Genomic DNA, 26,202 nt, shown 5'->3' on the forward strand with positions numbered 1-26,202 from the left:
CAGTAACGACCAGGAGGACGATAGATAACAACAAATAAAACTGGTTTTTGGGACTTCCAGTTTGGATGGACAAGACTAAGAGTCAAGCTTTCAAATGAATTAAAGCTCTTTTATAGTTATCTTTACAATGAAAGTGTTTTAAGAAATTTGTCCTAGTAGTATATGATGACTTTTTCACCTTTTTTCAGCATCATTATATGCAAATATTGCCGTTTTGTGCTTGTCCCACACCCAGACTTATGATCTTCAATGATAAAAATGAATAGTAAACAAACGTTTTTTCTAATGTTTTAAAATATCTTGTTGTGAAGGTGTAGGAACACGGACCCACAACAGGGGCGTTAAATGAACGGGCAATGGATAAGCCAAACAGTAACAATTTAATGTTGTAGTGCACAACGAAATACAGACAATCACAGTTTAGGTACCACCGAATTACAGATTTGAGTGACGTGTGGGCAGGCTTGAGGATAGGAGACATCCGTCCTGAGCTGAGCCGGATCCCACACGGCCTTCACTGCCAACGGATCTGAAGAACACCAGAGCCGCCAAGTCCTGGGTCCCCAGGTGGTCACCGTCTCCAGCTGTCAGACCTGGTACTGCGGGCAGAGAACAGAAAAACAGTATTGATGAGTGTGAGTTCGCACACTCAGTAATCCCACAGTCTGTATTCTTTTGGGAGGGAGCACCTCCACCTCCAATCACACACTCGTGCAGCTCCTGTCTACCACTTATCTGGATGGAGTGTGGAGCGAAGCCGTCGCTGATCACACCTAACGCCAACCCAACGGATAAGGAACACCACAGGAATACGGCTGCAAAAAGAGTCCAGACTATAATGCAGTTTCACGTTCAGCAGAGAAATTACCTCTTCTGATAGCTGATTCTCGGCGGGGAGGTGGAGTTGCAGTCCGGCCTTTATGATGGTAGTGATGTGATGTGGATGAGTGACAGCTGGTGCTGATAACGAGTGACAGCTGTCACTCCCGGTTGCTATGACGCCCTCTCATGCTTGAAGCCCGCACTTCAAGCAGGTCGCCATCTGGTGGTGGTGGGCCAGCAGTACCTCCTCTTCAGCGGCCCACACAACATATCTCTGAATAAAATATCAGTAAAATAATCAAAACATAATTGGGGTATTCAATGTCATACAACTGTTGTGATTTTTTTTTAACAAAGTGTAGCTGTCCCACACTATTGCCGTAATTTCCACCACAACAATAATGTCCCTTTAAAAAGTTTGTATGAAAGATTGTGTGGGTAGTTTCTATGGAGATAAACAGTAACATCAGAGCACATGTATATAGCGCCAAATCACAACAAACAGTTGCCCCAAGGTGCTTTATATTGTAAGGCAATGGTGTGGTGGAAATTACATTTACAAGGCCAATAGTGCCCATAGTTAAAGAATCACCCATATGCTCTTAAAATAAAAGAGCAATAAACAAAATTTAAATGATGCATAAACCAACACTGACTCGCTGGACTCTCTGGTGATGACAGCAGAGAAGAGAACACTGGACAGACTGTTGGACATTATGGACGATACCAGTCACCCTCTGCACACCATCATCAGCAACCAGAGGAGCCTCTTCAACCATAGACTGCTCCTTCCCAAGTGCAGGACCAACAGACTGAAAAACTCCTTTGTCCCTCAGGCAATCAGACTGTACAACTCCTCACTCAGGGGAGGAGGAGTAACAGGAAGACAAAGGTCGGGAATGAGATGAACTGTAGTAGCCAGTAAACCAGTAGTGAGCAGTATTTCTGGTATTTATATTTGTGAATTTACATTTGCAAATTGTTTTTTACTTTCACTTTTGATACCCTGTGTGCTGCTATACAATGCTGCTGGAACCTCAATTTCCCTGAGGGAGTCTTCCCAATGTATTAATAAAGTTCTACCTAATCTATCTAATCTAACATTATTTCTAAATATACAGTGGGGTAAGCCACATAATTACAGTAAACAAACTGGAGGCGCCTTTTGTTAGGTTTAGTCATCTCCAATCATTGGCTCACAGCTCCGGCCTCGCTGTCTCAGTCAACTCGACTCTTACCTCCTCTGTGCTCATATGTAGCAGTCATTAGGAGAGAAGTAAGTAAAGTTAATTGGCTCGTATGAGCAGAAATTCTGTGGCAGTTTAGACACTTCACACGTGCACTGATAAAGATGTCTAAGTGCACTCATAGTCACATACAGGTGGTTCATTAAGGAGTGTAAGGAAGTAGACAAGGAGGGAACAAGACAGCGGCTGCAGATATCAGAAGCCACAAGCAGGTGGCACTACAGAGCGACTCGCGCCAAACGACAGCAGCAGAGGTGTGCAAAGGGAAAAGGCCAGCTGAGAGGAATGGGACAGTATATCCTTTTCAGTGTTATCATTTCAGCTCCGAAAGCTGCACAAACCATGAAATCTGGATGAGATCCACGAAGGTGTGTTTCCTTGATGTTTGTGTGCCATTGTGCGGCCATAACCGCACTGATGTGTGCTTTTGAAGTATGCCAATTAATGCAACCCCACCCCCATCCACGCTTTTTTGGTGAGTGGAGTCAAGGGAAGGCGAGTCCCCACGATCCCCGATCTGAACCGCAGCTGGCAGATGCCGATAAGAGGAACAGGCTCCCCCATCAAGGCGCAGCTGAATGGGAGCAGAAATGGAGAAGATGAGAGGAGAGCAGATGAGGAAAATGGGAGGTGTGCAGGAAGGAAATGTCACAGGGTTTTTTTTTTTTTTTGTGGCTTGGAAATGTACTCTGATGGTGTGCATTTGGAATCACGCTTCCATTATAGCTGAAGCATTTACTCCATCCCATCTCTGTAACTGTCAAAGGTGCTTTTGTCAGAAGGGCCTGAAAGATACAAGGATGAAAACAGAAAAGGAAGCTTACTAAAAGGTGAATAAGCCCCTCCCCTATTTATTTGCAAGTCTAACAATTGAGGCAAGAATCACACATTGAGAATGAGATGATAATGGGAACTGACCTATTTTATTACGAGCAGCCAAGAAAAACAGCTTTGACTGCACACGTTAAGGAGAAATTACAATGTCTCCAGTTCATTTGAAGTTCATGTGGCCATCTGACTGAGCTTTCCACGCTTGGTTCATTCTCACGATTTTTCCATGCCAGTGGCTATTAAAGATGTATGTGCACAGTTTATTTTGAAGAGTTTCAAAGCATAAATCTGCAGAACTGAATGAAAATGCAAAACAAAAAGTAGCTGTAATTTTAAGTTTCACGCAGTGTGTCATCACCAGAGTGTGAGAAGATTCTAATTATAAACTTTCAATAAGGAACAGTTAGAGTGACATTTCCTCTGATTACGGTACTGCCGCACTGGGTTGCGGCAGCTTACAAACGCCATTTGCGAGGGAAATTGCAAGAATTCATAGGACGGTCGGCATTTGAGCACAAATCAGCGAGATCCTTGCACCTGCAAAGGCCACATTCGACATTTGCGAGAGTACCCGCATGCTTACGCGTAGCCAAGGGTGGGCCTGGATGGGCCTGGGCCCGCCCACTTGTCAGGCAGGCCCGCCCCATCCAATGAGAAGGCTGAGTCAACACTTGACAGTCACCTGTTGTTGCCTCATTGTATTCCTATGATGTGGTATTGCATTAGCACTGAGTGACAATTAATACATTTTGTCAAAAAACCCTGGTTCATCTTCTGTGATTTTTATTAATTCATTTTCAGAGTACAGTGGTCCCTAGCTATAACGCGGTTCACCTTTCGCGGCCTTGCAGTTTCGCGGATTATTTTAGAGCAATTTTGCATAGTTTTTTTTTAACGGTGCATTGTGTTCTGCGTCCTTATCAGGCGGTCCGTTCGCGGCACCGGTCGGCATCACCGCGATTGCTCTCACTGCCTCTGATGCGCTTTCTGCGGGCTCAGTAAACGCTGCAGCGGGCCAATCACACCGCCGCCCTACTGTCTGCTGTGCGGAATTGCGCCAAATCTGGCAATAGGTCCAGAGATACGCTCGCTGTTTTGATCCGGATGTTGATCGCAGCCGTAGAGCTCCGTGACCACCGAGAGAGGACTTGGATTCTTTGCGGGTCCCGCATCCGTACCTCCAGAGGCAGTGAGCGAAGGAAGAGCACGCACATTGTGTTCTGCGTGTGTCTGTTTATAATCTTCTCGCACAGAAGAAAAAGAGAGTGTTTACACAGGAGAGAAAAGTGAGAAAATGTTAATGCCTGTTTGAGAAAAGTGTATAAAGTGTGCAGTGAGGGGTTTTACAGCCTTAAAACATCTATAATAATTGTAAAAATAGCGCTGACTACTTCGCGGATTTCGCTTATCGTGGGTTATTTTTGAATGTAACTGCCGCGATAAACGAGGGACCACATTTTTCCTCAAATAAATAGTCTTCTGCGGGCCTCCATCACAATGCCAATAACAACATGCACCGTCGAACGGCTGTTTTCTACTGTTAATCGGATAAAAACGTCCACCAGAACATCCATGTTGACTCACAGACTGGATGCACTCTTCGTGCTTCCCCTTGAAAGAGAACTGAGTGAATCGTTGGACTATGATGACATGATAAGAGAGTTCAACAAAAAACCCTGTCGTCTCCTGCTGTAGCATTAAAAGGATTCATCAAATGTAAGTGTGAGACCATTAATTACTTTTTCTTCTAAATAGGCCTAATTGTTATTATTATATTGCAACTGCCATGAATCATGTTGGTGTCCGTTCTGATGGTTTTAATTTGGCCGCCGAGCCATGGTTTCCATTGTTTATCAATTTCATAATTTGGCCGCCGAGCCAATCTGTTTTCATGTTGCGGATATATTTAGAATTTTATTTTAAAGGACTTTACATGACTAAGCGTTGCGTTGCTGCTTGCATTGTCCATGGGGTGCTTGTGTCTGACACTTTGTGTCTGTATAACTGTGCACACAGCGTCTGTGCAGTTGGCTGAGATGTGTTCATCATTAAACTTGGAATTCATTTTTGAAACAATGCCTTATTTAAATACTTATTGACATTTTGGGTTTAGGCCGAGCCAAGTAGGCTACCAGACTTGCACTGAATGTGTGTGTGTGTGTGTGTGTGTGGCGCTGCACTGCAGCTTGCATTATCCATGAAGAGTACTTGTGTCTGACGTGTCACGTCTGTGTGCTGACTTTGCCAGTGCTGTAGGCTAAGTGATAACGTTGCTTGCGATGTCCAAACAAGGCACACTTTTTCAAACGGTGTATTATAATACCTACAACTTACCTACAACCCCAAAGGTTGGGCCCGTCTGATTTTTTCTGGGCCCACTCGTTTTATGATTTCTGCCTACGCCCCTGCTCACATGGCATTTGAGTACAGAGATGTGGCCGATCCAATATCAGTATCGCTTCTGAGACCAACGTAATTCACGGATCAGAAATTTACGATACAACCTGCGGAGTTTTCCAATCCAGGAAAATGTCTCCACAAGTGCTGCTTTGCTTCTCTGCTCGGTGCAGAGTGAGGGGACGGGAGGAGGGTTTCTGAACTGAGGCATGTCTCTTACTGAGATGAAGACACTGCAAAGCAAGATAGCAACGTGCAATGTTTGCAAAGTCATTGTACCAAGAGGCGGACGCTCTGTCGCGACCTGAATCAAACATTTGAAAAAGCGCCACATTAAATAATGCAAGGATTATTAACTGGGAGCAGAAAGACTAAATGATGATTTAGTATGATGATTTACCCAGACTAACTCCAAATATGAGTAAATAGTAAGTCCCTTCGGCTGCTCCCTTGTTTTGTACTCGGGGTCGCCACAGCAAATCCAAGGTGGATCTGCATGTTGAATTGGCACAAATTTTACGCCGAATGCCCTTCCTGATGCAACTCCACATTGCATGGAGAAATGTGGTAGGGGTGGATTTGACCCGGGAACCTTACGCACTGAAACCAAGTGCATTAACCACTTGGCCACCACCCCTACCCAAATATGAGTAAATAAAGTACCTTTATTTATTTTTTGGTGGCTTAACAGGGGGCATCCAAAATCCATAAATAAATAAACAATAAAATAAGTACAAATAAAAATTACTGTTGAACGAAGGACTGTCTAAACTTGGTATCAACTCATTTTCCTGAAATTTTAAGATGTATTCAAGTCAATGGTGCAGTGCAGTCTCGTTTGAACTCTTGCGTGATATCATGGGATTTGATCCCTTCTGGGGACAGCTTCTCAGTGCGCAACACAAACACAGCATCACTTCACACGGAAAGATGGTGTACGGTTTTGTTTTCGGCTGCAATCTCTGAAGCAGTGCAATTTTTTTCAGACCCAGTGGCAAAGGGAAGACGAGATAAATGGGAGAGGTTGTGTCGCTAAGTTTTAGTGAGATTTAATGTGAATAATGATAATGGGGCTGTCCCTGGAAGTACAATTTTTGCATAATATGCTCTTTCATTTAACCCCTTTATCGCCCACCTCAAACGAGACTACGCCCAATTGGTACAAAGCAAATAGATCCTTATCATCTGTTCAGACTGAATAAGGCTTCAATTTTTGATATGAAATTCAGACAGAAATTGCACATCAACGCTCATAGGGTATGAAGAGTTAACTGATGGCTTGACTGAACAGAACTGTCGGTGATCAGTGTCTAGTTCTGTTTTTCCTCAAGTAAATAAAGGGCTTTTTTGTTTGTTTGTTTTAAACAAAGTCACCACGTGGTATTTATATTTTTCCTGCATCTATAAATATTTCACTTTTAATTACTGAATGATTCTTGTGTGGAAAAATATGGAATGATTTTAACAGGGACTGATTTTAGCTTTTTCTCAAAGAAAAGATCATCATCAGCATCCTTCCAGGCAAATCTCTTAATGCGCTTCCTGTCTTTTTGGATTTGGCAGGCAACCAGAAACAAGAGGCGCCAGAGTAAAGCTGGATAGCGTGTAAGACAATCCATTTTTTTACAGCAAGTGGAAGAAAAAGCTTTACAAAAATGTCTGCATGAATAAAAACATTTTAATCTGGTTATTCTAGTTAATCTGTTTAATAATCTACCCTTTAAATCTTACAGTGTATCAGTTGTTGCATGTGTTGTTCTTGATTTTGGAAATGAGGAAATCCGCTCCGTCTTCAAAATGGTTCATGTACTTGGAGTGGGGGTGCCATCTGGTGTTCAAGAGATGAAACTTCAGCCACTGACCCAACAATAAAACTAGTACTTAATTCTTTCACCAAATCATTAAATCTAGGCTTGCATCTTAGATATACCTTCTGGAAAATTGTAACTGGACTTTCAGGTCTTCTTTTTAAGAAAAGCCTTCTTTATACCACTTCATCATGAAGCTGTATAAACTGGGGATACAAAATATCCTCATATAAAATCAACAGTAATGATAATAATAATGTTAAAGCAAACACAGCTCTGGTATTGGAATAGTACTGGTATCAGCAGATATCTAAATTCAGGTATCGGGATCAGATTGGAAGAGAAAAAATGTGGATCAGCGCATCCTTATTTGAGTGGCACTCACACAATTTGCATATGGACATTTTCACCATGTGTCTGTGCGATATTTGGCTGACATTTGGCCGTGAATATGTTAGTACCAATTCAGTGAGATACCAACTAAGAATTGATTTGTGCGTTTTGTCGCAAATTTGCATCTCCAAATGCAGCCAGTAAGATGGTACCTTAGTATGCGATTTCTTCTGATTGGTTGCTGCGTCGAACTTGTTTTCATGTGACACTGTTGGATTTCAAAGAACTGGATTTGTCTTCTTAAAAAAGCCATTTTGAAAAACATACAAATTGAAATAAAATGTCTTCTTTATCATCATGATTGTTATACCTTAGAATATTAAACCGTGATGCCAAATCTTTGTGCTGAAATTTTTAAAGGTTTTCCCTCAGTCAGTGAACAGTTAATTGACTTCGTCATATGTTAAAGAGTAATAATAAGCCTTTACCTTTGGGGCTCTCATTAAGGTGGAAATTTATGTTAACCTGTGAGCAACTGAAAATAACAGTATCATTGACTCCACTTCCAGTAAGTGTGTCACTTCATTTTTACCATGATGTATAAAGTAATCCCATCTGGGTGAGAAGGAACTTTGACATTATGACACAGCAGCTGTTTCTATGTGACAGAAAACAGAATTGCATGAGAGGCCTTGATAAAGGAGGAGAAGAGGAACAGAGGAGAGGGGATTATTGCCGAGAGCTTTCCTGCATCACTGCAGTGAAGAAGGCCACAAATTGAGCCGATGAAAAAGGGGGTGTTGAGAAAAGAAAAGAGAGAGCAGAGGATATTCTACCAGGCTAACACTTTGACTAATAAATGGTGGCTGGAACACCGTCATCATCATAACTTAATCTTTCTGCCACACAGTGCAGCGGAGTTGAAATTGTTTATTTCGGGCATTTCGTTCTCTTGGACTGGAGCAGCTGTCAGAACTTTTATAGATACTTTCATAATGTGTGTATGGAACATATTTTTCCTTGTAGCTCCAAATCTGGTTGCTGATCCATCATGCAGGCCAAAACAGCCTAAGTACAGAATTTAAAATATAATAAGAAATAAACGCAGGATAAGCAGTTTAGTAAAATTTGATTCATTTTACAGATCTGAATCCTTCTGACTGAATTTATCTGTATGTAACAAGTCCTTTGAGTCACATAAGTCAGTATTACTGAGACTGCACAAGTCCAGTGTGTCCTACTCAACCCAGTCTCACGGCAAGTTGTGATTCAGCAGCACGAAATATACATTAATCTATTGGTTTGTGATATTGTGATGAAAAGCGCCTCAGTTTCGTCACGGCAGCACGAATACATTCTAATTCATTCCGTGATGTCTGCACGAAATTAAAAGTTAAGCGGGGGGAGTAGGATTAGGTTATGGTTAAGGTTAGGGTTGGAGGTAGGAGTAGGGTTAGTAATAGTGAGTAAAAAATAACCCTGTCACAAAAATTTGACTCATTTCGTCACGGGAGCACAAAAAACAAACAAACAAACAAACAAAAAAAAAAACGTGAGACTAGGCTGGTCCTACTACATATAAACTAGAAAAAAAAAAATTACAAATAAGTGGCATCATGTAATTTTTAAAAGTTCATTAATAAAAAACATCCTTTAACTTAAAATTTGCAAGGAATTATGGGATGAGTAATTTCTTCATGATGAAAACTAATTATGTACACCAACTTGTACCTTTGCCTTTTTTTTCTTTTCCCCTTTTTTTGAGATTCAAATCAAATATTTTTCTTGCCATGATTAATCTCATAGCTGACTGGCCTCGTTCAAGACTTAAAACGTTTTACAGAAGGAGACTTTTACTTTGGAAACTGGAGCTCTTAAAAAAAGTGAACCATCACTGTTGAGCTCTAAACTGGGCTGATTATCATCTGTTTTGTCCCAACACAAACCTTCATCCCAAAACACCTAATAAGAGGAGCCAAGTTGAAAATTCCCGGTGTTCCCCTGAATTGATTTGTTTATTAATTGAAATTTAGACTAAAAATCATTGTGTTGTCAAGCAAACGCGGTCGCTCCTAATTGTTAGATTCTAAGTCCACATGTATAACTAAAAGCAAAGTGAAGAGGATTGTGTCAGGAAGTGTCATGGATGGAGGCAGAGATAAACCAACTTTCACTTCACCTCTGCTGAAGCAAAAGCGCAGCTCCATAGGAGATGTAAACTCAGGAGAGACAAAAACACACCCGTCTCTGTTCCTATGTGTGTGTACATACACACAATCTGTCACCAGCTTTCTTTGGTCTCTCTGTCACTTTCTCCTTAAAAAGATAAAGCAGGAGATGGAAAACTGTGGAGGAGGACAGTGCAGCATCTCCCTCTTATTATTCACCTTATTCAGGAAGTCAGGGTGGGCGGCTCCATTTTGTCAAACACCTTCCGGTTTGTCACTGCGACTGATAATTAGAAGAAGTGTCCAAACATGAGCAGCATTAATTGTTCAGTTCGTGGGTGCCACAACAACTGGAAGAAGAGGAAACTCGCTTTCAGAATGATGTTTTGAACATGGAAAGCAGAGATCTGAGTGCTGTGGACCAGCATTTAACTTATTCCCTCCTCCATCGAAAGATGAGGATCTCCGGTGTTGGCTAAAGGTGCTGAATTTGAAAAATCCACCCAAACGTCCCAATGTCTGTTCTTTTAATTTTATGGAGAAAAAATCCACACCACTGGATCTTTACCGAGAGAAATGATTGGACTGTAACGCTCTGTTGAAGAAGCCACGGCGGATGCTAGTGAGATAAACAGGTAAGCTGTGTTTGTAGCATTAGCTGTTAGATTATTTATTCATTTTCTGGCGTTTGATACAGTCACTTGCCCAGTTCCGGATCATTGCCAGTTCCGGATCACTGCTGTAGTTTTTGCACCATTTCTCATAATCAGCACGAATAAGCTAATACGTGGTACCAATGGAAAGACTGATGTTTTGTCTACAAACGACCACAAGCTCGACCGGATCCAGCCGTCCTTATGATCAGCAGAGGAATCAAAACATCCCGGTCTCAGTGGTGTGCACACATTTTCTGACTCACTCATTCCTGCTAGTTTGAAAGTAATGATCTCTAAGACGTAGCAAAGGTGAGTTAGCCATTCGGTGTTTTTGGTTTTAGAGTGGGAAAATACTTACTTGGGTAGAAAATGTCAGTGTGTTATGTCTTGCTGTTTAACTGCTGCACACATTTATCTCCGACGTGAAAATTTGCCAGTTGTGGATCACTGAAGCAGCAGCCTCGTGTCAGTACTTGTGAGTCATGTGGACTTTGGAGGTCATCTCAAAATCACGAATGGGCATGAATGTGGGGCTTTTACAAGGTCTGTCCAAAAAGTAACGGACCTTTTTATTTTTTATTTTTTCAAAAAACGATATGGATTTGAATCACGTGTGATTGCATCAGCCAAGCTTGAACCTTCGTGCGCATGTGTGAGTTTTTTCACGACTGTCGGTTGCGTCATTCGTCTGTGAGCAGGCTTTGTGTGAGCAGTGGTCCACCCCCCTTGTCGGATTTTTATTGCGAATAAATGTCTGAACGATTTGGAGCTTTGCTGCATCAATTTTTTCCAGAAACTGTGAGAGACCTCCAGGTGGACACCGTTCAGAAAATTCAGATGGCTTTCAGGGACGATTTTATGGGGATTACACAGCTTAAGGAGTGCTCCAGCCGGTTTAAAGACCGCCCACAGCTGCTGAGAGCGCGGCTGTGGGCGGACAGCCGGGGAGACTTCCTCAGTCCGGTGGGCGGGCGGGCCTCCGCCACCGTCTCGTTCCGAAGACCGTTAATGATCCTTCCGCAGGCTCACCTACGGAAACCTTGTTACGACTTTTACTTCCTCTAGATAGTCAAGTTTGATCATCTTCTCGGCGCTCCGCCAGGGCCGTGTTCCGACCCTGGCGGGGCCGATCCGAGGACCTCACTAAACCATCCAGTCGGTAGTAGCGACGGGCGGTGTGTACAAAGGGCAGGGACTTAATCAATGCGAGCTTATGACCCGCGCTTACTGGGAATTCCTCGTTCATGGGAAATAATTGCAATCCCCAATCCCCATCACGAGTGGGGTTCATCGGGTTACCCGTGCCTCTCGGCGAAGGGTAGGCACACGCTGATCCGATCAGTGTGGCGCGCGTGCAGCCCCAGACATCTAAGGGCATCACAGACCTGTTATTGCTCAATCTCGTGTGGCTGAACGCCACTTGTCCCTCTAAGAAGTTGACGCCGCGCGGCGCGCTCTCAGTAGCTGTGGGCGGTCTTTAAACCGGCTGGAGCACTCCTTAATCTGTGTAATCCCCATAAAATCGTCCCTGAAAGCCATATTAATTTTCCGAATGGTTATCACCTGGAGGTCTCTCACAGTTTCTGGAAAAATTGATGCAGCAAAGCTCCAAATCATTCAGACATTTATTCGCAATAAAAATCCGACGAGAGGGGAGGACCACTGCTCACCCAAAGCCTGCTCACAGGCGACTGACGCAACCAACAGGCGTGAAAAAACTCATGCATGCGCACGAAGGTTCAAGCTTGGCTCATGCAATCACACGTGATTCAAATCCATATGGTTTTTTAAAAAAATAAAAAGGTCCGATACTTTTTGGACAGACCTCGTACTTTTTAATTCGGGAGAAATCTCACTTCCACACTTCATTTTTTGCTCGTAAAAACGTATAACGGCGCCTTTCAAAACTAAGTAAATACTCATTTAATAAGTATAATTTCTATCATTTTGTGTCACAGAGTGTCATGATCCAGAACCGGCAAAGTGATCCATTTCCGGCAAATATTTGCACCACATATAATGTGGCTTCACACTTTAAGTAGAAGCACTACTCCACCCAGACTTTTTCAGCTAAATAACATCCAAATACCCAATACAACAATGCACAATAAAGGACATTCAGTTGCATTACGGCTCCGTATACTGGGACTTTAAAAAAGGTAATCCAGAATTGGGCAACCGTCTGTACAACCAAACACTGCATGAAATAACACCATACATATATTAACGTCACATAATCTTGGCATTACGGTGATACTACTTGGCGCGTAGCATTTGAACTTGATTGTGCTTTTATACGAGCTTCAGCGGCGCTGTGCAGTGCGAAGCTCGTCGTTCCTCATAGCCAAACCGTCCATGCCGAGTGACAACACAAAGTAGTTAAAAATAATCAAGGGCCACTTTTTCATGTCATGTTCCCACTCTGTTATGAGCCGTGGGTGAGTCAGAGTCTATCCCTTTGAGCTTTTCAAAAAGGTTTTTGTTTCTACCCATGTAATATCTTCCGTTGTTCTAAATTGAAAACATCGCTCACCGGAAGTCCTAAGACAAAATGGAAATGCCTCTGTTGTAAAAGTGGGCGGGGCTGAATAAGGTGAATAACAGAACAGAGGACACACTAACACACAAAACGCAACGGATGCAATCATTCCTCTAAGCGACAGTGGCTAACCATGCTACCATGAGGATGGTGTAATTCTTATCTATTATTAAGTATTTTACACAAGTTATGTTCAATTGTGTGTAAAATGTGTATGGCAGTTGGAAGTAAATTTGTGTTTATTGCAAAGTGTAGTAATGCCTCTGCTTTTAGACAGAGTCAGAGAAAGAGGGTTCGCTGGCTGTTCCCATAGACTCTGTGCTATCATACAGCGAGGCAGAAGCGCACTGTTGATGATCTTAACAGTCTTATTGTGTATTTAAAGTGAAGCAGTGTATTTTTAAAATACTGCTGTTTGATAATATCTGTGCTAATTCCTTATTCTCTGTTAGTTATCAAGTGTTTGTCTGTGTTATTTGTTTGGAAGTTTCTGAGAGTTAAGTTTCACTTCGATTATATGTGCAAGTTTCAGAAACAGGGAGGTCTCCCCCTGCTGGTGAGAGCAAATAACATTAGAAATATGAGCCTAAACCACACCTACTGTGATGCCCACAAGGTGTAAAAAGTGTTGTATGACTCATTTTAGGGGCCTTTCAGAAGATGGACACTGTTCCTGAGGGAATTTCATGCAGAGCGCAGTGGGCATTCCAATTCACAGATACGATAGTCTAGTCATGGATGGACAACTCACTCACCCACTCATATACATTTTTTTTTAAATGTCCAAACCTTATACTACGGAACCCGGGAGAGGTCACTTAAAGTGATATTTTTTTTCTGGCCATGATAACTTGTGTGCACATTTTCCTTTAATTGAGCCCTCCAATTAAACTTGCTCTCAAATTAATAAAGCGTGCGCAAGTTTGCCTGGCCGTGATCATTCGTGCACACGTTTTAATGGCCGTGGTAATTTGTGCGCACATTTTCCTTTAATTGAGCCCTCGACTTAATAAAACGTGCTCTCAAATTAATAAAGCGTGTGCAAGTTTTCCTGACCGTGATAATTCGTGCACACATTTTAATGGCCGTGGTAATTTGTGCGCACATTTTCCTTTAATTGAGCCCTCGAATTAATAAAACGTGCGCACGTTTTCCTTTAATTGAGCCCTCAAATTATAATAAAACGTGCACACATTTTCCTTTCATTCAAAATGAACTTCATAATATGACCTAACTGTAATCCTCACGACGGGGAGACGCTTCGCCCTCAGCATCCTTTTTAATGTGCTTAAACTCCAGATGATGCCATGCTGCATAGCTGGAGTTCTCTATATGTCCTTCTGCACCCAAACCATGATGATACACTCTGACCAGATCCATTTCTAATGGAGAAATGCATTACACCGTCTCCTGGTTTGTTGGCTAATAGCCAACATTTATGTGTCAAGACAATACTGAGTGTACGTTTTACAAATTGTGGCCACGTTTAAGTAGATCGTGCCCTTGTTTTACTCAAACAATGCTTAAAATGTACGCACAATATCATAAAACAAGCGCACAATATAGCGCACAATATAATAAAATGTGCGCACAATATAATAAAACATGCACACAATATAATAAAACATGTGCACAATATAATAAAACATGCACACAATATACACTCAACAAAAATATAAAGCAACACTTTTGGTTTTGCTCCCATTTTGTATGAGATGAACTCAAAGATCTAAAACTTTTTCCACATACACAATATCACCATTTCCCTCAAATATTGTTCACAAACCAGACTAAATCTGTGATAGTGAGCACTTCTCCTTTTCTGAGATAATCCATCCCACCTCACAGGTGTGCCATATCAAGATGCTGATTAGACACCATGATTAGTGCACAGGTGTGCCTTAGACTGTCCACAATAAAAGGCCACTCTGAAAGGTGCAGTTTTATCACACAGCACAATGCCACAGATGTCGCAAGATTTGAGGGAGCGTGCAATTGGCATGCTGACAGCAGGAATGTCAACCAGAGCTGTTGCTCGTGTATTGAATGTTCATTTCTCTACCATAAGCCGTCTCCAAAGGCGTTTCAGAGAATTTGGCAGTACATCCAACCAGCCTCACAACCGCAGACCACGTGTAACCACACCAGCCCAGGACCTCCACATCGAGCATGTTCACCTCCAAGATTGTCTGAGACCAGCCACTCGGACAGCTGCTGAAACAATTGGTTTGCATAACCAAAGAATTTCTGCACAAACTGTCAGAAAACCGTCTCAGGGAAGCTCATCTGCATGCTCGTCGTCCTCATCGGGGTCTCGACCTGACTCCAGTTCGTCGTCGTAACCTACTTGAGTTTGCAAATGCTCACATTCGCTGGTGTGTGACACATTGGAGAGGTGTTCTCTTCACAGATGAATCCCGGTTCACACTGTCCAGGGCAGATGGCAGACAGCGTGTGTGGCGTCATGTGGGTGAGTGGTTTTCTGATGTCAATGTTGTGGATCGAGTGGCCCATGGTGGCGGTGGGGTTATGGTATGGGCAGGCGTCTGTTATCGACGAAGAACACAGGTGCATTTTATTGATGGTATTTTGAATGCACAGAGATACCGTGACGAGATCCTGAGGCCCATTGTTGTGCCATACATCCAAGAACATCACCTCATGTTGCAGCAGGATAATGCATGGCCCGATGTTGCAAGGATCTGTACACAATTCTTGGAAGCTGAAAATGTCCCACTTCTTGCATGGCCGTCATACTCACCGGACATGTCACCCATTGAGCATGTTTGGGATGCTCTGGACCGGCGTATACGACAGCGTGTACCAGTTCCTGCCAATATCCAGCAACTTCACACAGCCATTGAAGAGGAGTGGACCAACATTGCACAGGCCACAGTTGACAACCTGATCAACTCTATGCGAAGGAGATGTGTTGCACTGCATGAGGCAAATGGTGGTCACACCAGATACTGACTGGTATCCCCCCCCCCCCAATAAAACAAAACTGCACCTTTCAGAGTGGCCTTTTATTGTGGGCAGTCTAAGGCACATCTTGATATGGCACACCTGTGAGGTGGGATGGATTATCTCAGCAAAGGAGAAGTGCTCACTATCACAGATTTAGACTGGTTTGTGAAGAATATTTGAAGGAAATGGTGATATTGTGTATGTGGAAAAACTTTTAGATCTTTGAGTTCATTTCATACAAAATGGGAGCAAAACCAAAAGTGTTGCGTTTATATTTTTGTTGAGTGTAATAAAATGAGTGCACAATATAATAAAACGTGCATATTCTCTCCACATGCAAAACATTTTGCGACGACACTTCCAGGGCTCCGTACTATACCATTGCATGCACAACAAACATATTTGCAAGATGTAGTGTTTTCAACATAATAAGCAGCTTGAGAAATTTTACTTGTTTGTGCTCGGTGCTTCTGCCAACAGCTTACATTTTAGAATTCCAAAACAACCCAATGCACATGGAGTTGCTAAGCACCTGTACAATTCTCTGAAATCCATACTCGTGTTAGTAATTCTGCACTTTATCTGAGACCGAAAAGAGACAGATGCTAAATTTATTTCCCATAAGCCTTATGCTGACATAAAGCCAGACTAAGAAGCGAATGGTGACAGAGGTTTTCCTTTCACGGGTTGAAGGTGCTGACAGAGCGCAGCTGTGGCATTATGGGTCTGGATCAACAGATCAGCAGGTATTAGTCTCACCTTCCATCTGTGTTTGCCCTGCATGTGTCTGTCAGTGTCTCAACCGTCAGACAGCTGGAAGCTCTACTAACGTGAATACAGTATTAGTCCACAAAGTCAATTTTGAATCACTTCCAGTGCGCACACACACACATATATATATATATATATATATATATATATATATATATATATATATATATATATATATATATATATACATACATACATATATACAGAGAGAGAGAGAGAGAGAGAGAGAGAGGCATGGACAGGAGAATGAGAATATTTATCCAAACAATCGACCCACTGAGTCATACTGGAGCTTATTAATTTTCTGTTGCTCATTTGTGTGTGGTTTATGGGGCTGTGTATGTCTGAGCTGTGTGCCTTAATGCCACTTAGTTCCATGTTAGATGTTTTCTCTTCCTCCATAAGTCTTTGATAAAGTATCTGAGACGTTCAGAGAGAAAAATGATCTGCAGCCGGGCGAAGAGACCGTAAGTCGTTTATGACAATGGCTATCACAGCGAGGGATGACTGAGGGAGCTGGCTTTTGTGCTGCTAACCTGTCACAAACACAGCACACACAAGTATCAAATGAAAAAAGTGAATATATGAACAACTTCATGCATTTCAAATGAAACAAACTTACATAATGGAGAATAACTGTTGGCTAAATGTGCTTATATTCATTGATTTAAAACTGAAATGTGGCAAGTCAGAAGTCATTAACACTGTGTTTACCAAGCCAAACAGAATACTTTCTATTTTATTCAGTGTAAAAAATAAGTGAAGTTACCATATTCTATATTATTTAATGGTCGAGTGGATCCTTGCCATTTGATTGGTGCTTTGTATGTCACGTGACATGGATTATTCCTCTTATTTGTGTTGCATTCCATTTACCATGTAAATTTGGTTCCATAAACATGCCGGAGTTTGTTTTGCTGGCGGAGGACAATTTGAAGGAGCTGAATTTTGCAAATCTTAGAATGTTGGAGCTTCATTATTGACTCAAATTTGTGTTTAAATTGTTTAAAATCTGGACGGTAAATAAGGACACAATGACTTTTATGACATTTCCCTTTAACTAGAACATTGGTACTCTCTTGTCTGTGTGCACATTACTTCAAGTATGTTTGATGCAATACAGCAATAGCTGTTCCCAACACTTTCCATCACTGTGCCCAGTACGCCTCACACGAGTTGTGGTTAGGGTTAGGGTTAGGGAGCTGAAACTATTAACTTAACATCCACTTTAATCATCTTTTCAACCTCCAGGGAGAGCAAAGGAACAGAACCCAAAGTGAGCACGGTCAGACGAGGAGAAAAACGTTACTGATGCTGACAGCTATTCATAAACGTTTGGCACGTATTAGTACAAAAAATGAAGAGATGAAGTCAAGGGCACACTGAGGGCAAAAGGAGAGGTGAAGAGAGTCTGCAATAAACCTCTGTGTCTCTACTGTCAAACTCTGACTCCCTAATGAAAGATCTACTCAAGAATATCAATGAGATGTAATATATTCACACACACTCCCACAAACACTCCTTCAGAGGATTCAAAGAAACTCAACGACACCATGTTTTCTTTGGTCATCTTATTTCGTTTATTTTATACCTGTTGGTCCCAAATGTTAAAAATGATTGTACAACGTATTCTCTTCCGTCGCCATCACACGGTTATGTTGATGTGCTCAAATATGACATGCATCCTTTCTTTGACGCACACATCTTACTGTACCAACTTTATTTATAAAGCACTTTAACACAGCCACTGCTGACACAAAGCGCTGTACACTAAAATATCTATTAAAACACATCTAAATAAATAAATAAGAAGTACAGTTTAAAAACGAAGTCTCGCTGGGGAGATGACTGTTCTGTCGCTGGTATTTGCAAAGGCGTTTATTTATTTCAGTCAACGTGTGGGGGTAGATGGACGCTCCGTCACGACCTGAATCAAACATTTGAGAAAGCACCACATTTAATAATAAGGATTTTTTTTAACTGGAGCAAAAGACTAAATCAGCCATGAGATGATTTATCCAAACTGACTTAAAATATGAGTAAATTAAGTATGTTTATTATTATTATTATTTTATTTTTTTTTTGTGGTTTTGTGTTGAGTTTTGTAAATAAGGAAAAGCACCAGTGACCGTCCTGAAAGTGCTTCATGTATTCAGAGCGGTCTAGCGGAGTGCCATCTAGTGTTCAAGAGATGAAACTTTAGCCTCTGAACCAACAGTAAATTAATGTTATTTAATTCTTTCACCAAATCATCAAATCTTGGCTCACATCTTAGATGTACCTTCTGGCAAATTGTACCTGTAGTTTTGAAATCTGCACAATAAATGTTTTCAAAATTACATTATATCTGTTTTTGTTTTTTGTTGTTGTTTTTATTCATTTATTTCAATCAGTTTACCCTAAGGGAGCCATTCAGAAACACATATGATTTTTACACTTAGGTTTATATCGCAATATACTATACCGTTACCGTGAAGGGATTCAATTTATACCGTGATATGAATTTTAGGCCATATCGCCCACCCCTACGGTGAAGAGATTTAAAAATGAAAATAAGAATTTTAAAATGTACCCTAAAACATACACGCAGCCAATGAAGTGAGGCCAACACATATATGATCTCACTTTCGAGTTCCTGTCAAAAGTCATGCAGCAGCATTTTGAACCAACTGCAGACGCGACTGTAACAACTGACTGACTCCCACATAAAGTGCATTACAATAATCCAGCTGAGATGAAATAAAAGCATGGATCACTGTTTCAAAGTGCTGTCCAGACAAAAATTTTCATAGTTGCTAACCACCGTAAATGATAAAAAACGGACTTAACCACAGCTTTAATTTGGCTGTCCAATTTAAAATCACTGTCCACCTTAAAACCAAGGTGGACATTAATAACAGGTCTAAACTTACTGCAGTGAAGACAAGAAGGACTGCTCAGTTCTCCTTATCGCATACTGGCAAAATCGACCTAGAATGCATTGTGTCATCAACATCCAATAATGTGATGAGAAAGCCGCGCGAGTTTATCCGATTTTGTCAGTGTGACTATGAAGGCTTGAGTAGTAAGTGGCATCAGGATGGCATCTACAGAGGATGGTTGTGTTCGTGATCTCTGTCGGACAGCTAGCAGCACTGCGTTTTTACATGTTGTTGTCTATTCAGCTGCTCCCGTTTTGTACTTGGCACGTTTTGCGCCGGATGCCGTTCCTGACGCAACCTGAGTTTTACCTGGAGAAACACACACAGCTGCTGGTGTTCCAAAGAGGTCTCCCATCCAAATATTAACCAGGTCCTGCACTGCTTAGCTTCTGAGATCTGATGGGATCAGGCTTACACAGAGCAGACCAGCTGCACTGCTTTTTTACATCACAAGTGTAAAAACATTTTTGTGATATGAGTTTTTTAACATGCATTTACATTAAGCATATTTTCACTTTCATACTTCATATTAAACAATTTGAAGAGTAATGGAAAGCTGCCTAATAGCAGCACATAAATTGGTTCTGTAGACCTCCGAACTATATTTAAATAAATTAGAACAACAGCGTTGAAGACTTGCAGGTGGTTCAGGTGTCTTGTGTACTTGCCCCGGACTTTCAAAGTGTATAAAAGTGGGGGCAAGACAGCCTTGTTCATGTCCAAGTTTTGAAAGACTTCTTTTAGATGTCCAAAAGTAGCTGCTGTACATTTTAAACAATGATTTATCTCGGAGTCCGCGTCAACAGTAGAAGATGATCTAGTAAGGTTTTTAGCACTGTTTCCACCTAACGGTCTGAGTCGGTATGGCACGGTATAGTTACGGTTGCATTTCCACTGCCAGCAGTAGCTTTTGCTTAGATGGAGCATGGTAGATGTCGACATGCACGTCACTGAAACAGGCAGCGTGAGGTTGTAGCGTTGTTCCTCCGTTACAAGTAAAGTCTGCACCTCCTTGTTTGAATTGAACTGATTTATTTTGGCACACCAACTCGACAATAAAAAAACTGATACACAAGACAATTCCACAGTGACATGTGTGACCAAAAAGGGGGTAAGCAGAAGCAAAGCTTATAAACGCCCACCCCATATATACATACATAAATATATACACATTACCTACCCCCAGAGCAAGCACACAGGCGACAGTGGTAAGGAAAAACTCCCTCTGATGTACTGAGGAAGAAACCTCAAGCAGACCAGACTCTAAGGGGTGACCCTCTGCTTGGGCCATGCTACAAACACATTTAACAACACAAATTCAAATCCCATTATCATAACATCTAGCGAATCCCGTGTCTTCATACACACACACACACACACACACACACACACACACACACACACACACATAAACTCAAACTAAACTAAACTTATCGTACTTCATTAGATACATATCTTGACAACATCATTTTTTTATATTGATCTTTAAACTGATTGATATTTGGACATCGTTTGAGTTCATCCGTCAGGTTATTCCATAATCTAGGGCCACACATGGAGACACAGAAACCTTTCCTGGTTGTCCAAGCGCCAGCAATTTTAAAATGATACAAGCCCCATAAATTATATTTTCCTTCTTTCTCAGTAAAATATTCTTGAATTCTAAATGGCACTTGTTTATTTTTCACTTTGTACATTAATTGAACAGTCTTGAATAAAATCATATCATTAAGTTTTAATATTTGAGATTTAATGAACAGTGGGTTGGTGTGGTCTCAATAACCTGCATCATGAATTGTCCTTAATGCTCTTTTTTGAAGAATGAATAATGGTTGCAATGTAGTTTTGTAATTGTTGCCCCAAACGTCAGCACAATAAGTCAAATAGGGTGCAACCAAAGAACAATAGAGAGTATATAGTGCTCTGCAATCAAGAACATGCTTTACTTTATTTAATACTGCAATACTTTTTGATACCTTCATTTGAATATGCTGAATATGAGCTTTCCAATTAATTTTTTCATCAATAATGACACCTAAAAACTTATTCTCTTTGACACGCTCTATGTTTACCCCATGTATATTTAACTGAATTTGTATATCTTTTTGTAATTTCCAAATAACATTAATTTAGTTTTAAACAAATTTAATGATAATTTGTTAATATCAAACCATCTCTTTAACTTTATCATTTCTGTTCCTAAATCAGATAATAATTGTTGCAGATTTTCCCCTGAGCAAAACAGGTTTATGTCATCTGCAAATAGCACAGTTTTAACCAGATCTGAGACTTTACATAAATGATTAATGTATAAAATAAATAATTTTGGGCCCAACACAGAACCCTGTGGTAGCCCACAAATGATGTCCAGACATGAAGAACAGTATTCCCCGAGTTTAACAAACTGCTTTCAGCTTTGTAAGTAGTTTTTAATCCAACTCAACTGTTTGAACAAGCTTGGCTGCTTTCTGTGACATTCTACATTCTGTGGATATTTAAAATGCACTGTATATTCTGGACAGAATTCTGTATAAAGCATAAGCTGTCACAGATTGATGACATGCTCCTATGTTGCTATGAGCCAATCAATGGATGGCAGTGGGTTAGCGCTTCCCTTTTGCTACCATTCCATTATTTTGGCATTTCATTTTATTTCATTTATATAGCACCAAATCACAACTAAGCTGCCTCAAGGCGCTTCACACAAGTAAGGTTTAACCTTACCAACCCTTAGAGTAAGCACACAGGCGACAGTGGTAAGGCAAAACTCCATCTGATGATGGTACCCCAAGCAAAGGCTGTCAAAAGCAATACTGTACAGCTTGGTTATTTTGGTACCCGTCCCTAAATCTGGAAGTGGAAATGCACAAAATAGTGTTCCATACCGCATCAAACCGGCCTAAACCGCTCGGTGGAAACAAGGCTTTTGAGTACATGGCCTTGTAATGTAACTCCAGGTGGTTTTAGGTTGTTAGATGCGAGTGAAACCCTTCTTCACTGAGGAATATAATGCAGTTATCAGTACACTGAAGTTCAATAACACGATAATGCCTAAACTGTTGTGTAATTGGTGTTACTGCCAGATGGAAGTTTGAGTTTAATGAGGTGCACGATCGCCGAAATGAAGTTAGACTGTTGATACAGTAACACTTCCTTACAGTCAGTGGATGCCAAAAGACTAACTATAATGGGTGTATTTAGTTACTCTATGTGTTGCCTGGGTTTTACTACATACAAATGTGGTGGGCTCTCCGACAGATTTTCCACATGCCAAAGTGACCGTACAGTCAGTCTTTCATTCTTTCATAACAATAGTACATAAAGACTGTATTTCAACTCGGTCATTTTCAGGCCCACTGTGGTTCAAAGCCTTTCTAAACACACAAAAACAGGATTGAATAAGAACATCCAGTACCCATCATTTGTTTTGCTCAAATAAACCAGCTCTCAAACACCCACAAAACCAGAAATCTATATACATAAAGAACTACGTCTGTCTGTCTGTCCGGGATAAACTCACAAACTGTAAAATGTAGCCCTAAAAACTATATATATCCTGAATCCTCATGACATGAGGAACAAACTGGTACCATTTTTTTTTAAGTTGAACTGAAAATTACCCCCAAAATAGCCGTTTATGTAAGACCATACAGTGTTGTACCATGTGTGATAAACTCCCAAACTATAATATGTAGCCCTAAAAACTATATATTAGGGGTGGGCAAACATAAAAAATCTTAATCGCATTAACTCAATGACTTTCTGTGATTAATCATGTTTAATCGCATGGTATATGTGAAACCCAAAAATGAATTCAAAAGCCGCTTAAAAGCACAGTTTTATTTGAAAATGTAAATGAACGTTGCATATATTTGAAAATGTAAATTTCAACTGAAACACACTAATGAAATCAAATATAAAACCACTGGCAGGTCATTTGTTATCCTGTTTCATATCAAAATGAGAATCTGTAAAAATAAATAAATAAAAAAAACACTAACCATTGAGATGGAACCTGAGACTTGTATAGCTTCTCACCCATATTGGCCTCTCTTCATTGGCTTCCTGTTAATTCTAGAATAGAATTTAAAATTCTTCTTCTTACTTATAAGGTTTTGAATAATCAGGTCCCATCTTATCTTAGGGACCTCGTAGTACCATATCACCCCAATAGAGCGCTTCGCTCTCAGACTGCAGGCTTACTTGTAGTTCCTAGGGTTTGTAAGAGTAGAATGGGAGGCAGAGCCTTCAGCTTTCAAGCTCCTCTCCTGTGGAACCAGCTCCCAATTCAGATCAGGGAGACAGACACCCTCTCTACTTTTAAGATTAGGCTTAAAACTTTCCTTTTTGCTAAAGCTTATAGTTAGGGCTGGATCAGGTGACCCTGAACCATCCCTTAGTTATGCTGCTATAGACGTATACTGCTGGGGGGTTCCCATGATGCACTGTTTCTTTCTCTTTTTGCTCTGTATGCACCACTCTGCATTTAATCATTAGTGATCGATCTCTGCTCCCCTCCACAGCATGTCTTTTTCCTGGTTCTCTCCCTCAGCCCCAACCAGTCCCAGCAGAAGACTGCCCCTCCCTGAGCCTGGTTCTGCTGGAGGTTTCTTCCTGTTAAAAGGGAGTTTTTCCTTCCCACTGTAGCCAAGTGCTTGCTCACAGGGGGTCGTTTTGACCGTTGGGGTTTTACATAATTATTGTATGGCCTTGCCTTACAATATAAAGCGCCTTGGGGCAACTATTTGTTGTGATTTGGCGCTATATAAAAAAAAATTGATTGATTGATTGATTGAAATGCAAATTCTGCGTTGCAATGATTACAGATAACTTTGCTTTTCTCCAATGCGCCATCCTCAGGGCTGGATCCAGAGTGAAAATCTGACAGATGCATTTTTGCCCAGTGATAAAATAAAAATCAATAATCTTGTTATTCAATAATCCTCATTCTTTTATTCGTGTGCAACATACACTGTCACACTTCTTTTAATATATTTATTATACTTCATGGACCATAGTGAACACTTCTTATTTGTATAAATATGATATCCTAAAAAAACAACACTATAACAAAAATTGATTAAACAGGATCAAATTTATTGCCCAAATCTTTCAATTATACCTGAATCTATATATGATTTTTTTTTTCAATTGATAAAATCAATAAAAATTTGACTGCATATATTCTTAATAATATATTGAGATACAGACAGTTCACAGAAGACCTGATTATTACGAAAATTAGAAACAGTCCAGGAGGTAACAATATTCATCATGTCCATGACTAAACATACTAAAACAAATACATCACAATTATACACATACCACAACTGTGATATGTGTACAGTCGTGATGTATTTTTTTTTAGTATATTTAGATTTTGTTGTGATTTGGCACTTTATAAGCAGATTAAATTGAACTGAAATTGAACATTTTATTGAGTCTTAAAGTAAATAAATATGAAATTGGTCACTGGATCCTTAAACTTTGGACATAATAAACTCTACATAGTGAATCCTTGCTCTCTGGACATAAATAGGAATAAACAAAATCTGTAGTTTTTGTCAAAAGCATTTCCTTTCAGACATTATTCGCATGTGTTTCTATATATCTGAGCTGAGCTTACAGCTGCTGTGCTTCACTTCAGAATGTAATTTGAAAAGAAAATACATTCATTTTGGGAGAAAAAAACGTTTTAGTCGATTGTAGTTTCTTGTCTGTATTACAACGTTTGGAAAGAGGTGTCATTTTATTTAAAGCGGTGATTCATTTTGAAGTTATTAATTCCAACCGGACTCTGTCTCGGCTGCGCAGCATTTCGAGCTGTGTGAACGGAACGGAGGACGATTCTCGTTTCTTGAGAGCAACAAGACAAGAGTCCCAGTTAGTGACTTTAATCCACAAAAAAGTGACTGACGATATTTTAATGGCTTTGCGAGGGGTTAAGAAGCGGACTTGCCATTGAAGAGCAGTGAATCAAAGAACCAACGAGCTACTGGATCGAAGCATTGCTTCAATGGTTCATGGTTTCAAAGTGGAGCCGCGCTGCAGAAACGGTTGATTATAGACCAAACCCTGAATATCCGACTTTATTTGCACGTCGTATGACTCTGAAACTCGGAAAAATCCGTATAATTTACGGACTATAGGTTGACATGAAAACCACCAAAAAGCTGTGTTCACCGCGGGGACACGTTCGGCACTATTCGGGATTATTCAAGATTTTTTTACCGATGACGAACGATGCGTAAAAAAAAATTAAACCGGTCTGGATCCGGGGCTCATCCTGTAGAACTTTGTACTGAAAATGTCCATTCAAAAGTTCGGCGTCTTTCTGCATTTTGTTTTGTTTTGCAATGCATAGCCTGTACTTTTCTCGATCCTTGTGTCGTTTTCTGTGTGAACTCAGCTATCAGCAGGAAGCAGCAGCATAAGCTTGCTCCCGACTGACGCTTTCAAAATAAAAGGCAACGAAGAACAGTCATAAAAGGCTAAAAAAAAACAAAACCTGCAGCGTTAAGGGGAGGAACAAAATTGTCGGCGATAATGACCTCAATAATTAACGCAACGTTAGCGCGTTAACGTTGCCCAGCCCTACTATATATATATATATATATATATATATATATATATATATATATATATATATATATATATATATATATATATATATATATATATATATATATATATATATTCTGAATCATGACATGGGGAACAAACTGGTACCATTTTTTAAAAG

At 40.6% G+C, this 26,202-nt stretch overlaps 1 protein-coding gene and 1 long non-coding RNA gene across 3 annotated transcripts in view; one reads left to right on the forward strand and one right to left on the reverse strand.

Annotated features, from left to right (window-relative positions):
- LOC117524015 (Kv channel-interacting protein 2) overlaps positions 1–26,202 on the reverse strand; it is a 387,777-nt gene that overhangs the window by 326,589 nt on the left and 34,986 nt on the right. The gene's annotated exons all lie outside the window — the stretch shown is intronic.
- On the forward strand, positions 4,888–11,534 carry LOC117524019. The gene is made up of 3 exons (XR_004564676.1): positions 4,888–4,898; positions 5,487–5,490; positions 11,450–11,534. It is a non-coding gene; the product is annotated as an uncharacterized LOC117524019 (long non-coding RNA).

This window comes from Thalassophryne amazonica, chromosome 13 (assembly GCF_902500255.1).
Source record: "Thalassophryne amazonica chromosome 13, fThaAma1.1, whole genome shotgun sequence".
NCBI lineage: Eukaryota > Metazoa > Chordata > Actinopteri > Batrachoidiformes > Batrachoididae > Thalassophryne > Thalassophryne amazonica.